The sequence below is a fragment of the Pelophylax lessonae genome (genome assembly GCF_965119305.1).
Source record: "Pelophylax lessonae genome assembly, chromosome: 4".
In the NCBI taxonomy this organism is placed as follows: Eukaryota; Metazoa; Chordata; class Amphibia; order Anura; family Ranidae; genus Pelophylax; species Pelophylax lessonae.
In genome coordinates, this window is record NC_138771.1 from 74,689,658 (window position 1) to 74,703,379 (window position 13,722).

Here is a 13,722-nt window from a genome sequence, read left to right on the forward strand (position 1 = left end):
TTCTGCCTGAGTCTCAGTGGGAATGCCACATTCTGCTGAAGTCTCAACAGGAACGTCACATTCTTCTGGAGTCTTAATGTGTACATCACATTTTGGTTGGCCCTCAATGTGGATGTCACGTTGTTGCTCACTGGGGAAGGCCTGCTGCGTGGGATCCGTCTGCAATAAAATTCTGCCTTCATCTGCAATAGAAAAGAAGAATTAGATTTAGCACCTTCATCTACATTTCATATATATTTTCTTCATAAAACATCAGATTATACAGAGAAAAATTCAGTGCAAGGAACCTATAAATAAACACAACATGACAGGGACACAGGGATCACTACTGTTGGCCTTCGTATAAAAATTCTGGTTGCCTGGCAGTTATGCCAATCCACTAAATTTCAATGACTCAGGAAGCTGGTAACAAGTATTTTTAGTGGTGTGATGATGCGCTTTCATGTTTAAATGAGTGGGTGCGTCACAAAAGAAGTTGCAACAGGAGGTATTGGTGTCACTTGCTTGGCTTTGCATTGTGGTAGGGGCTTGTGAATCATCAGACCAGCTAAGCAGATGCTTTAACTGTCAGTTTTGCCCAGAAAGCTTGTCATTTCTCAGCCCTGAGATCAGACAGGAGAGGGGTTACTCGCTATGGGGGTCATATACCAGCCTGGCACCAGCTGATAGGTTTGCATTGGCCGGGAGAGAAAACAAGTGACTAATGTATTCGGAATAGTAATGTATGGTTTCCTATATTCTTATCATTGTTTTATAGATATTCATGCTGTTCCTTCAATTGCTATATATTAATTATGCTTAACCCCCCTTTGACAGAATCTTTACCCCAGTAGGGGGAGGGCAGGAGGGACCAGCCAATCACAGGACTGATTCTGTCATATGAGGGGCGTTTTATGAAATCGGTGGGCCTGTGTGCAAAATCATAAGTTGGGCTCGGCTGCTTAATTAAAAATAAAAAAAGTGTTTTTTTTTCTTTTTTTCTGTTAAAAAAATAAAAAAAGTGGTGTACTTAGTGTGGCACAGTGAAGAGTAAGCATGGCGTTCATTGTGCCAGGGGTGGTGCTAGGATTGTAAGAGACCTGGGGTTCCTTTGGGCACACCAAGTAGAAGAATAATGCGGTTCACGTAGCAGGCCGTGGTGAACAGTGGGTGTGGCCAAATTATGTTAACCACTTTACCACCGGAGGATTTTGCTGTCTTACGTCTGATCGACTTTTTGCGATTCGGCGCTGTGCAAATTTAACTGACAATGGCGCGGTCGTGCGACGCCGTACCCAAACTAAATGTACGTCCTTTTTTTCTTACAAACAGAGCTTTCTTTTGGTGGTATATGATCACCTGTGCGATTTTTACTTTTTGCACTATAAACAAAAAAAGAGCATAAATTTTGAAAAAATAACAATATTTTTCGAATTTTTTTATATGAAATTCCCACCCAAAAAAATGTAAAAATCAAAATTTTTGGTCAATTTGTTTTCTGCTACCTATGTTTGGTAAAAAAAATCACAATAAGCGTATTTTGATTGGTTTGCGCAAAAGTTATTGTGTTTACTAACTAAGGGAAAGATTTCTGTCATTTTTGGTGTTTTTTTTTTTTTTAACGAGTAATGGCGGCGATCTGTGATTTTTTTTTTTGCAGGACTGCGACATTGCGGCAGACAGATCGGACCCTTGACTGACATTTTTGACACTTTTGGGGGTACCAGTGACATTACTGCAGTAATCAGTGCTATATATATGCACTGTTACTGTAAAAATGACACTGGCAGGGAAGGGGTTAACTGTATTGGAGAGGGAGGGGTTAGGTGTGTCCTAGGGGCGTGTTTCTAACTGTGATGAGACATGGCTACTAGTGTAAAAACAGAGATCAACGGATTACCCTCAGCTTCTTTAGCAAGGCAGTGGTCGTCTTGGAGGTGTGTTTGGGGTCGTTATGTTGGAATATTGCCCTGTGGCCCAGTCTCTGAAGGGAGGGGATCATACTCTGCTTCAGTATGTCACAGTACATGTTGGCATTCATGGTTCCCTCAATGAACTGTAGCTCCCCAGTGTCGGCAGCACTCATGCAGCCCCAGACCATGACACTCCCACCATCACCACCATGCTTGGCTGTAGGCAAGACACACTTGTCTTTGTACTCCTCACCTTGTTGCCGCCGGCGCCACACACTCCTGACACTATCTGAACCAAATAAGTTTATCTTGGTCTCATCTCATCAGGCCACAGGACATGGTTCCAGTAATCCATGTCCTTAGTCTGATTGTCCTCAGCAAACTGTTTGCGGGCTTTCTTCTGCATCATCTTTAGAAGAGGCTTCCTTCTGGGACGACAGCCACGCAGACCAATTTGATGCAGTGTGTGGTGTATGGTCTGAGCACTGACAGCCTGACCCCCCACCTCTTCAACTTTTGTAGGAATGCTGGCCGCACGTATACATCTATTTCCCAAAGACAACCTCTGGATATGACACTGAGCATGTGCATTCAACTTTTTTGGTTGACCAAAGGGAGGCCTGTTCTGAGTGGAACCTGCTAAGCTACTATATGGTCTTGGCCACTGTGCTGCAGCTCAGTTTCAGGGTCTTGGCCAATCTTCTTATAGCCTAGGCCAGCCGTCAGTAAATGGTAGCCCGCGGTCAAAGAACGGACTGCACGATGCTTCCACCTGGACTGTCAGGCCGCCACTATAAGCAGTCCTTGGTTTGCTGGGACCTCACGTGTCCAAGCAACCAGTGACGTCCCGTGTATGCGCCCCACCCCACTCCTTCTTTCTACCGCTCCCGACTCACTCCCAGTCAGGCCGTGAGTTGGGGCTAGATGTCAAGTGCACGCCTGCCCCCCTGCTGTTTGCGGCTCTTGGCTCTCGCATTTTCTGCCCCCAAAGGTATGTGAGTCACATTTTTAAGGGGGTTACTTATTTTATCAAGTGCAGACTGATGGGCATATTTTATGATAAGGGACATGCTGATGGGCACATTTTATGTTAAGAGCAACGCTGATGGACACGTTTTGTTTTGCCCAACAGAGTGCCCCCTAACATAAATTGTGCCCATCAGCGTGCCCCTATTTTATGTTAAGGGTCACGCTGATGGGCAAATTTTATGCTAACGGTTACACTGATGGGCATAATTAATGCTAAGGGTCATGGTGATGGGCACATTTTATGTTAAGGGTCATGCTGATGGACACGTTTTGTTTTCCCCATCTTTCTGAGTCCTAGCACAGACTTGAGATTCGGATCTTGGTCCAAAGAAAATTTTAGAAGCCGGACCTCCTTGAATGTTAATTCATTACCCCTGGCCTAGGCCATCTTTATGTAGAGCAACAATTCTTTTTTTCAAATCCTCGGAGAGTTCTTTGCCATGAGGTGCCATGTTGAACTTCCAGTGACCAGTATGTGTGAGTGAGAGCGATAACACCAAATTTAACACACCTGCTCCCCATTCACACCTGAGTATCACTAACGAGTCACATGATACCGGGGAGGGAAAATGGCTAATTGGGCCCAATTTGGACATTTTCACTTAGGGGTGTACTGACTTTTGTTGCCAGTGGTTTAGACATTAATGTGTGTTGAGTTATTTTGAGGGGACAGCAAATTTACACTGTTATACAAGCTGTACACTCACTACTTTACATTGTAGCAAAGTGTCATTTCTTCAGTGTTGTCACATGAAAAGATAGAATAAAATATTTACACAAATGTGAGGGGTGTACTTACTTTTGTGAGATACTGTATAAACCTCAGCACAATTATTTAAAAAATAAAATAAAACTCTTCCATTGTGTCTGATTTTGTATACATTGAAAATAAATGGAGAGCTAACACTTCATCTGAGCCGACCATAAAGGATTATTTCACCTTTTAGCTAAGAATAATAAATGGCAATTTTTTAGCAGGTAAGAAATCGTACATTTACTTTTTTTTCTTTTAGGATCCTGTAAAGCATTGCACTGAGATTAGCAGATCCCGGGTACCATGCCGCTCTCCTTCACACTGGCAGTTAAAAAAAAAAAAAAAAATCGGTTGGCAGCTAACAGGTGAGGAGAGAGAGTTGGGGGGAGGGGAGACTTAGCCCCCTGTATACAGCTCCAAGATTTACAGTTTGTTTCTCTTGATCCCTATAATCCTATATATCGATCCCTATATCCCTCACAATCCCTATACATGTGTACATATGGGGGGAGGGGTGACCTGTCATCAATGGGGTGGAAGGATCCAATGAAAGGGTGTCAAGTATTTTGTATCTATTAATATCCACAACACTTACCAATCCCAGTGTCGGTATTTCGGGGAGGTCCATTGGCTTTACGGCCGAAACCAATACATCTGAGAACGGCTCTGGCGCAGCCGCGCACAAAAGCCCGAGCCCTCTTCCTTTTGGGGGGCTTCTTGGTTGGGGTATCTGCAGGATGGTCACTGATACCTTCTTCCATAGCTGCTCTTCCTATGGGGGTTTTCTCTTTGGTGTTTTTCAGAGAAAAAAGCTGTTTACATTTAAATTGGTTCATTATTAAGAATAATGAAACACGCTTTAAACGTACAACGATGAAATCGCAATGAAATTGAAATCAAATGAAATCAAATCCAATGAAATCGCAAGAAATATCTCAGCAGAGATAAAGACAGGTCTTCACTGGTCAGCGTCAACACTTGTCTCAGTGATTTCCCGCTCCTGCGGCTCCTTATATAGGCTATGGCTCCTCCCACTGGTCATGTGACTTTTTTTAAAATCTCACGATGACTCAGCAAAAAAAAATAACTGACGATTTTTCTTAAAGGAGCCTCGTCCTTGTTTGCGAGCTGTGTGAATTCAGGCTGTAGGCTCAGTATACGGATCTAATAGGGATACGGCTCCTGTAATAACATGTTTTTCTGGAAGTGACCGTTATTTTCACTGACATTTAACCCTTACAGTCCCATGGCTGAAATAAAGATCTGTATTCCTATGATAAGACGGTGAATGGAGTCTTATAAATCCTCCCAGAGATCAAATCTTCCCATTTATTTCAGCATTCTTAAAAAACAATTATTTTTCCACTTTTTAACCCTTTAACTGCCAAACTATCCCCCCCCCCTTTTCAGGTTTTAACCCTTTCACGACTAAACTATATATTTAATTTTTTTAAAAACTTTAACTGTAAATCCAATGTTCCCCCTTTCATTTATTAACCCTTTCACTGCCAAATCTGTTTTTTTTTTTTTTCCCATTTCTTGGCCATATGTTAAAATATAAATAAAGGAAATTTTTTTTAGTTTTGGATGGAGTGGAGAGGGATTAGAACACCTGTTAGGTTTTTATCGCTGTGTGCGCCCCCTTTAGGGATATTCACCCTCTTTGTGTTTTATGTTTACCATTACCACCAAAAGTGAAAGAAAATTCCAATATTTGGGTTGTCACCAGAAGCAGAATTAGAGGGAAATCTTCCAATGGGGACACTAGTTCTGGTGACACCCTGGGATTATGTCACATGGGAGGATTTCTCTAACTTCCGTTTTTGTCTATGGGACAGGAAGTGAAGGGAAATCTCCCCAACGGGGACACAGACGGCAAAGAAAACCTGACAGGGGTTCTATCCCTCCCTTGGGGAAAAATGTGTCTTTAGTTCTATTTTACCTTTTAACTTGTATGTGGGGGGAGTCTGAAAAAGGGTGCAGAATATTACACATGGGGCTCAGCGGGGGTGTAGTGTCTGCAGACACGAGCAACTGCTACTTTCAGAGAGGGGGAGGGGAGAGCACTCAGTCATTTTAACCCTTTCACTGTTGGAAATTTATTTATGTATTTTCATTTTTCCAATGTGCTAATTTCTGCCTTCAAAGCATTCCATAGTTTGTGAAGTGAGGAAGGCCCCGCCCAGTCACACCTCTGACATACACCTAGATGGTAAATGCCCATTTTTTAAAGTGTTTTTTGTTTTTTTTACCCAACAAGCACAGAGCAGTCTATTGATTTCATTGGGCCACCCTATGTGCGACAAACATGGCAAAGTAGTGCATGGCGTGTTCCGGGTCACTTTTTTTATTGTTCGCAGCAATTCCTCACATGTGGGGTTCGAATACCGTTTACATATGAGGGCGCGAGGTGCATATGCGTTCTCCTCTGCGTGCGAGCACTGAGGGATTGGGGCACTAAAGGTGTTTTTTTTTCTTATTTATTTTATTCTTTATTTTACACGGTTCCTTTCATTTTTGTCACTTTTATTCCTATTACAAGGCATGTAGACATCCCTGGTAATAGAATATAAGCAGTGGCGGCTGGTGCCGTGGGGGCGCAGGGGCGCCGCCCCCCTATCCATGCTTCCGACCCCCTAATCTACATGCGGGCGCCGGATGCATGGACTTCAATGTGGCTCTTTTTTTTTTTTTAGCCATGTGATTAGAGCCAGAGGCTCTAATAGGCTAAAAAAAGGGTGGGCTCAGGGCGCAGAACACTGCGCCCTGAGCCCACCCAGTTGTGTGACAATAGCAAATGAAAATTCGCTATTGTCACACGGATCCTCCTCCTCCTTGCCAATCAGGAAGCGGAACTTGAGACCCGTTTTCAGATTGGCCAAAAGGAGAAGCCATGGAATTGGGCATTGGGGAGGAGGGATGAGACGCAGAAAACAGGAGGAAGAAGCCGAAGCCGCTGCCTGCTGCTGCAGATATCCAGGCAGGGTGAGTGAGCGGGGGAGATCCTGCCTGTCCTCTGTCCTGTCCCCTGTTTCCTGTCTCCTGTCCTGCTAAGGTCCTGGGGAGGGGGGGTTATGGTGCGCGGCCTGGTGTGGTCCACGGGGGGCCGCCCCACGGGTGCTCCATGGGCCATATAAGGATAAGGATGACCGGTCCTCTTTTTGGAGAGATGTAGGGTCTGAAAGACCCCAAATCTCTTCTTTACCTTTAACCACTTCCCCCAAATGTACGCCCCGTACGTCCTCGGGTGTCACTGGTAATACCAGGATGGTGGGGGCACCTACAGGCATCATCTCCGTATCATTGTTTGCAGCCAGAAAATTCTCTACAAAGCAGAAGTGATCTGAGGGGCCAATTAGCTACTCGATCATCGATCACTTCTGCGGGTTGCTGAAGGAGGTTCCACCCCCCTCCCCCGTCTCTCCAGTCCCATAGAAGAGGCCGGGAGTGATGCAGCCGGCGGCGATGGCTGCGCTGTACAGAGAGAGAGGAACTGACGTTGTCCCCCTCTCTATGTAACCCTGGAAACAGGGAGCGACGAGTATTCATCATTTCCCGGCTCCGCCCCCTTTGTTTACCTGTCCATCAGTGACCAGAGAAGCAGCCGATTGGACCGATCTCAGTCTGATTGGCTGCATGGGGGGGGGGGGCCAGAGGAGAGATTTGGGGTCTAATGGATCCCAAGTCTCTCCATAAAGAGGACAGGACATGTCATGGCCCATGCTGTCACAAGAGATGCTGTTCATCCCTTGTGATACAAATAAAGTTATTACCAAAAAATAAAATAAAAAAATGGTATATATATTTTTTTTAAATAAAATAAATAAATTATAAAAAAATAATTAAAGCGCCCCCGTCCCACTCTGCTTATGGAAATGGAATGGATACGTTACACCCGCACATATATATAAACGGTGATCGCACCGCACATCTGAGGTATTGTCGCGAACGTCAAAGCGATGCGATAATTCTATCACCAGACCTCCTGTGCCACTCTAAACTGGTAACCTGTAAAGGTATTTAAAGCATCGCCTATGGAGAATTTTAAGGTCCGTGGTTTGCCGCCATTTCACAGGCAGACACAATTTTAAAGCGGGAATTGTTAAGTATCTTTTTACTCGGTGTAACATTATCTTTCACAGTATGCAAATAATTGGGCTAACTTTGCGGTTTTATTTTTTTTTTTATTCTTGAAAGTGTTTTTTTTTTCCAAAAAACCGCTGCGCAAATACCGTGTGACAACAAAAATTGCAACACCCATCATTTTATTCTGTAGGGTCTCTGCTAATAATTTTTGCTAGTAATTTTCTAGTACAAGAAGTAGATTTTTACATGCAGGAGCGAAGTGTCAGAATAGGATTGGAAAGGAGGGGGTTAAAAGCAAATGATAACAAAAAAATTATTTTTTTGCTTTAAAGGAAAAAAAATGTATTTACTTACAGCCTGGACTGGAAGTCACGTCATGACGTCGCTCTGGTCCTCCTCCCTGTACTAATGACACTGGCAGGGAAGGGCTAACCTAGGGGTGACCAAAGGGTTAAATGTGAGCCTAGGGGAGTGTTTTCTAACTGTACAGGGGAGGGACTTCTGGAATCAACACAGAGACCTGTGATTCTATATAGAAGGATCAAAGGAGCTCTGTGATCATTCCAGAGAGAAGAACGGTCAGCTGTGTTTACAACATCCGACCGTCCTTCTCTCTCAGCGGGGATCGATCGCGGGTGCCGGTCCTGTGATTTGGATTTGGCACCCCCGCTTCCTAATGGGGAAAGCACGCTCCTGCGAACCGACGTACTCAAACGTCGGTTCTTGCAGTCGAGCCAGCCTGCCACAGTATATCTGTAAGTGGTTAACCCCTTAATGGCCCCTGGGTTAACCCTTTCCCTGCCAGTGTCATTATTACAGTGCATATTTTTAGCACTGATTACTGTAGTAATGTCATTGGTATCCTCAAAAGTGTCAAAAATGTCAGTTAGGGGTCCGACCTGTCCGCCGCAATGTCGCAGTCCCGCAAAAAATCGCAGATCGCCGCCATTACTAGTTAAAAAAAAAAAAATAATGGCATGAATCTTTCCCGTAGTTTGTAGACGCGATTAACTTTTGCAAAAACCAATCAAAATACGCTTATTCTGTTTTTTTTTTTTTATTTTTTTTACAAATAATATGTAGCAGAATACAAATTGGCCTAAAATTATGAAAAAAATTTGATTTTACATTTTTTTTTTTTATTATTGGGAATGTTATGTAGCAGAAAGTGAAAAAAAAAAAATACGGTATATATATATATATATATATATATATATTTTATTTTTTTTCAGAATTGTCGTTTTTTTTGTTTAAAGCACAAAAAATAAAAATCGCAGAGGTGATAAAATACCTCCAAAAGAAAGCTCTATTTGTGGGAAAAAAAGGTCGTCAATTATATTTGGGTACAGCGTCGTACGACCGTGCAATTTTCCATTAACAACTTGCCGTCCGCTGCCCGACTATATACGGCGGCGGTCAGCCCCTCACAGGCAAAGTGACGTACCGGTATGTCACTAGCCTGGGAGCGAATAGGGGGCGAGCGCGCGCCGCCGGAGGCGCGCTCCCTTCCCCGCTCGTACCCGAAGTAGCCGGCGCATGTGACTGGCGGACCCGATGTCCGCCGGTCACTTGCGATCATCGGGTAGAGATGGAGAAAGTCGCCTGTCACTCTCCCCTGTGTAAAAGCACAGATCACTCAGTCCTGCTATGTAGGACCGTTGATCTGTGCTGTTACACACACAGCCACATCCAATCACAGTAAGAAACACGCCCCTAGGGACACACTTGACCCTTCCCGCTCCAATAAAGTTAACCCCTTCCCTGCCAGTGTCATTTTACAGTAACAGTGCATATGTATAGCACGGATTACTGTAGTAATGTCACTGGTACCCCCAAAAGTGTCAAAAATGTCAGTCAAGGGTCTGATCTGTCCGCCGCAATGTCGCAGTCCCGCAAAAAAAATCGCAGATCGCCGCCATTACTTGTTAAAAAAAAAAAAACAATAAAAATGATAAAAATCTTTCCCTTAGTTAGTAAACGCAATAAATTTTGCGCAAACCAATCAAAGTACGCTTTTTGCGTTTTTTTTTTAACAAACATATGTAGCAGAAAACAAATTGGCCTAAAATGTTAAAAAATTTAGATTTTTACATTTTTTGGGGGGGAATTTCATATAAAAAATGTGAAAAATATTGTTATTTTTGCAAAATTGTCGCTGTTTTTTTGTTTATAGCGCATGATCAAAAAATCGCACAGGTGATCAAATACCACCAAAAGAAAGCTCTGTTTGTGGGAAAAAAAGGACGCCAAATTCGTTTAAGTACATCGTCGCACGACCGCGCAATTGTCCATTAAATTCATGCAGTGCCGAATCGCAAAATAAGCCCTGGTCAGGAAGGGGGTAAAATCTTCCGGGGTTTAAGTGGTTAAATTAACACAGTGTCGAATTGCAAAAAATGGCCGGGTCATTAAGGGGGGTAAATCCTTCCCGTCCAGAAGTGGTTGAAGGGGAATTATACAAAAAAATGATTGGTTAAACCCACCAGTGCTTTTTATAAACAGCTATATATAGATCAGACCATAATAAGGAGGAAGGAGGGACGCATGGCACGCCCCCAGGCCAAGCTTTGGAACGCAAGACACGCCTCCATACATAGCTTTGGCCCGCAAGGCACGCCCCCCGACTGAGCTTTGGCCCACAAGGCACGCCTCCAGACTGGGCTTTGAAACGCAAGGCACGCCTCTACCACTGGGTAGCGATGTGTTAGACGAAAGGCACGCCCCCTATTGCTGAGTCATGAAACGAGCACGGTCACTTACGCAGGACACGCCCCTAGTGGGCAGGGAAGGAGGCGGGCGCCCTCTAGCGTGCTGTGCGGGGCGGTGGCACGTGGAGGAAGTACATTGTTGTAGGTTGGTGACAAATTCGATCTGTGTGTTGTATATCACCCCCATATATTTATAACTTTATTGTATGTCACCCCCATATATATATATATATAATTTCATTGTATGTCACCCCCCATATATATATATATAACGTCATTGTATGTCACCCCCATATATATATATATATATATATATATATATATATATATATATATATATATAACTTCATTGTATGTCACCCCCATATATATATAACTTCATTGTATGTCACCCCATATATATATATATATATATATATATATATATATAACTTCATTGTATGTCACCCCCATATATATATATAACTTCATTGTATGTCACCCCCATATATATATATATATATATATAACTTCATTGTATGTCACCCCCATATATATGTAACTTCATTGTATGTCACCCCCATATATATATATATATATATAACTTCAATGTATGTCACCCCCAAATATATATATATATATATATATATATATAAAACTACATTGTATGTCACCCCCATATATATATATATATATATATATATATATATATATATATATATATATAAAACTTCATTGTATGTCACCCCCATATATATATAACTTCATTGTATGTCACCCCTATATATACTGTGTGTGTGTGTGTATATATATATATATATATATATATACTGTATATACCTACATTGTATGTCACCCCCTATACCGTCTCCATGTCCTCCTATATATAATACATTGTATCAGTGTGTATCTCACCTCCCCATATCGGCTCTATGTACAATCTTTTAACCTGTCCCCATTGTATCCCTCATTTCCAGCCATGGCAATAGTACTCAGATTATAGACCGGCCTCCCTTACATCTCCTCCAGCCCCTGCTCCTGTAATCTGCCTGTATAATTGGGATGTTTCCTGGAATGTGGCATCCCCTGCGTTGTTCTTAGTTGTAGCGCACTGACAGCGCCTCCTATGAAGACACGAGCTGCCAATTAGTGCTATTTTTTAATGATTTCTGCATGTGTGAATGGCTTACCTCTGTATCTACAGAACAGGAGCAGGCAAGGATCTGCAGTAAAGTTTAGATCTCACCTGGCAGCGTTTTTCTTTTCCTGACTGCTGATTGGCTGCCATGAACAATGTCATTCTCACATTATCTTTCTGTACTATTCTCACAGAGCTATGTACCATCCCCCGGCGGAGGCCATATTGTGTCAGGTGACCACGATCCGCCATGTCTTGGTGTGCGGTGGGACTAGTCCAGGTCGGGCGGACAAGGAAGACATTTCCAGCGTCTCTATTACTGCAGTGCAGAAGGCTGGCGGCCGGACGGCGGGAGAGCGATGGTCTTCTGGAGTTGTGCCGTCGAACGTTCTTCCTGTTGGGGGAGAAGATGACTCTGGCCTCTGTTCTAGGAGGACGTCACGGCCTGGGGCCCCTGGGAGCCCAAATGAAAAGGAACATGGTAAAGGAATGGTGGGACGCCATGGTGCTGCACCAGGAACAGGTTCTGCCCATTGACTCTTTGTGTCACCTACCAGGAACATCCAACCCTTCACCAAGACCACCGCTGAAGACCCTCCCCAAAGCCCGTCTGGACCGCCTGCAAAACCAAAGTCTAACCCAGGAGGAGCTGGAAAAGATGGCCGGTCCTCGCCAAGATCTCCTATATGGTAACAATGACACAAATAGAGATGGGCTGAACACCCCCGTTCGGGAATTCTGCCACAAACCCATTAAAGGCTATGGGGTGCGAACATAAGAAATCAAAAGTCCCCATTATGAAGGCTTATATGCAAGTAATTGGCCATAAAAAGGGTATGGGGGCTGGGTACTACCCTGGGGGACAAGTATCAATGCAACATTTTTTCACAGGAGCAGTGATTTTAATGATGCTTAAAGTGCAACAATAAAAATGAAAAAGTGCCTGTAAAGTGGAGCATCTGTACCATGTATAGAACCTGCTGCAGCAAAACAGACATTTATCAACTAAAAAAAATATTTAAATCACATTTAAATTGATTTGCAAGTGCTGGCACCCAGCTATTTAAAAAGGAAAGAAGGAAACGGTGTGGGGTCCCCCCAGTACTTACCAGACCCTTATCCAAGCATGCATCCTCCTACAAGGGCCTCTTACACACAACCTTGGGCTGTGTTTGTGGGGGTCTGTGGGCAAGGGGCTTATCGAAATCTGGCAGCCCCCTTTTAACAAGGGGGCCCCCAGGTCCTATTCCCTCCCCCCTCCCATGGGAATGAGTAGGGTACCCCTACTCATTCATCAAAAAAGTGTCAAAATAAAAAAAAAAACAGTAGACAGGTTTTTTTTTTTACAATTTCTTTATTAAAAAGAAAACAACGCTGTCCTTCAATGTAGATCCATCGTCATTAACGACGCCACCACCTGACCTAAAAAATACAACAAAATTGCTCCATCCACCGCAAAGGCAAACCACCGAATGTCTGGCTTGCCGTTTGACAGTTCTTATATAGGTAAGGGCGGGGCCACCTGGCGACATCACCTGGTGGCACCGCCCCCCTGTGATGTCATTGACCCAGCAAGTATTGGTGAGGTCACAAGGGGGGGCGGTGCCACCAGGTGACATCAACTGACATCATCAAATATGACAGTTCTTCGGTTAGGACGGGGCCACCCGGTGACATCAACAGGTGGCACCGCCCCCCAGTTATGTCATCGACCCAGCATGCACTGGTTGGTGATGTCACAAGGGGGGTGGTGCCACCAGGTGTTGCAGCCAGGTGGCCTCGCTCTTAGCTAATATAAGAACTGTCAAACGGCAAGCCAGCCATTGGGCAGTTTGTCTTTGCGGTGGGCGGAGGCATTTTTTTTTTCAGGTCCCGTGGTGGCGGCGTTGTGATTGTCGATCGATCTACATTAGAGGACAGCGGGTTTTTTTTAGTTTTTAATAAAGGATTTGTCAATAACCTGTCTACTGTTTTAGTTAATTTTGACATTTTTTTTTGATGAATGGGTCGGGGTACAATGTACCCAATACTCATTCACATATGGCGGGCAAGACCCAATTCTGATGCCCGCAGACCCCCCACAACCACACCCCAAGATTTTGGGGAAGAGATCCTTGTCCCCTTCAACATGCCCCC

The 13,722-nt window shown here is 43.8% G+C and overlaps 1 pseudogene across 1 annotated transcript in view; it reads left to right on the forward strand.

The window, feature by feature from the left end:
* Positions 1-13,722, forward strand: part of LOC309552517 — a 154,648-nt pseudogene that overhangs the window by 120,565 nt on the left and 20,361 nt on the right. Inside the window, exon 6 of the transcript in view lies at positions 11,781-12,275. The product of the transcript in view is annotated as an uncharacterized misc_RNA (transcript). The remainder of the gene's footprint in view (positions 1-11,780; positions 12,276-13,722) is intronic.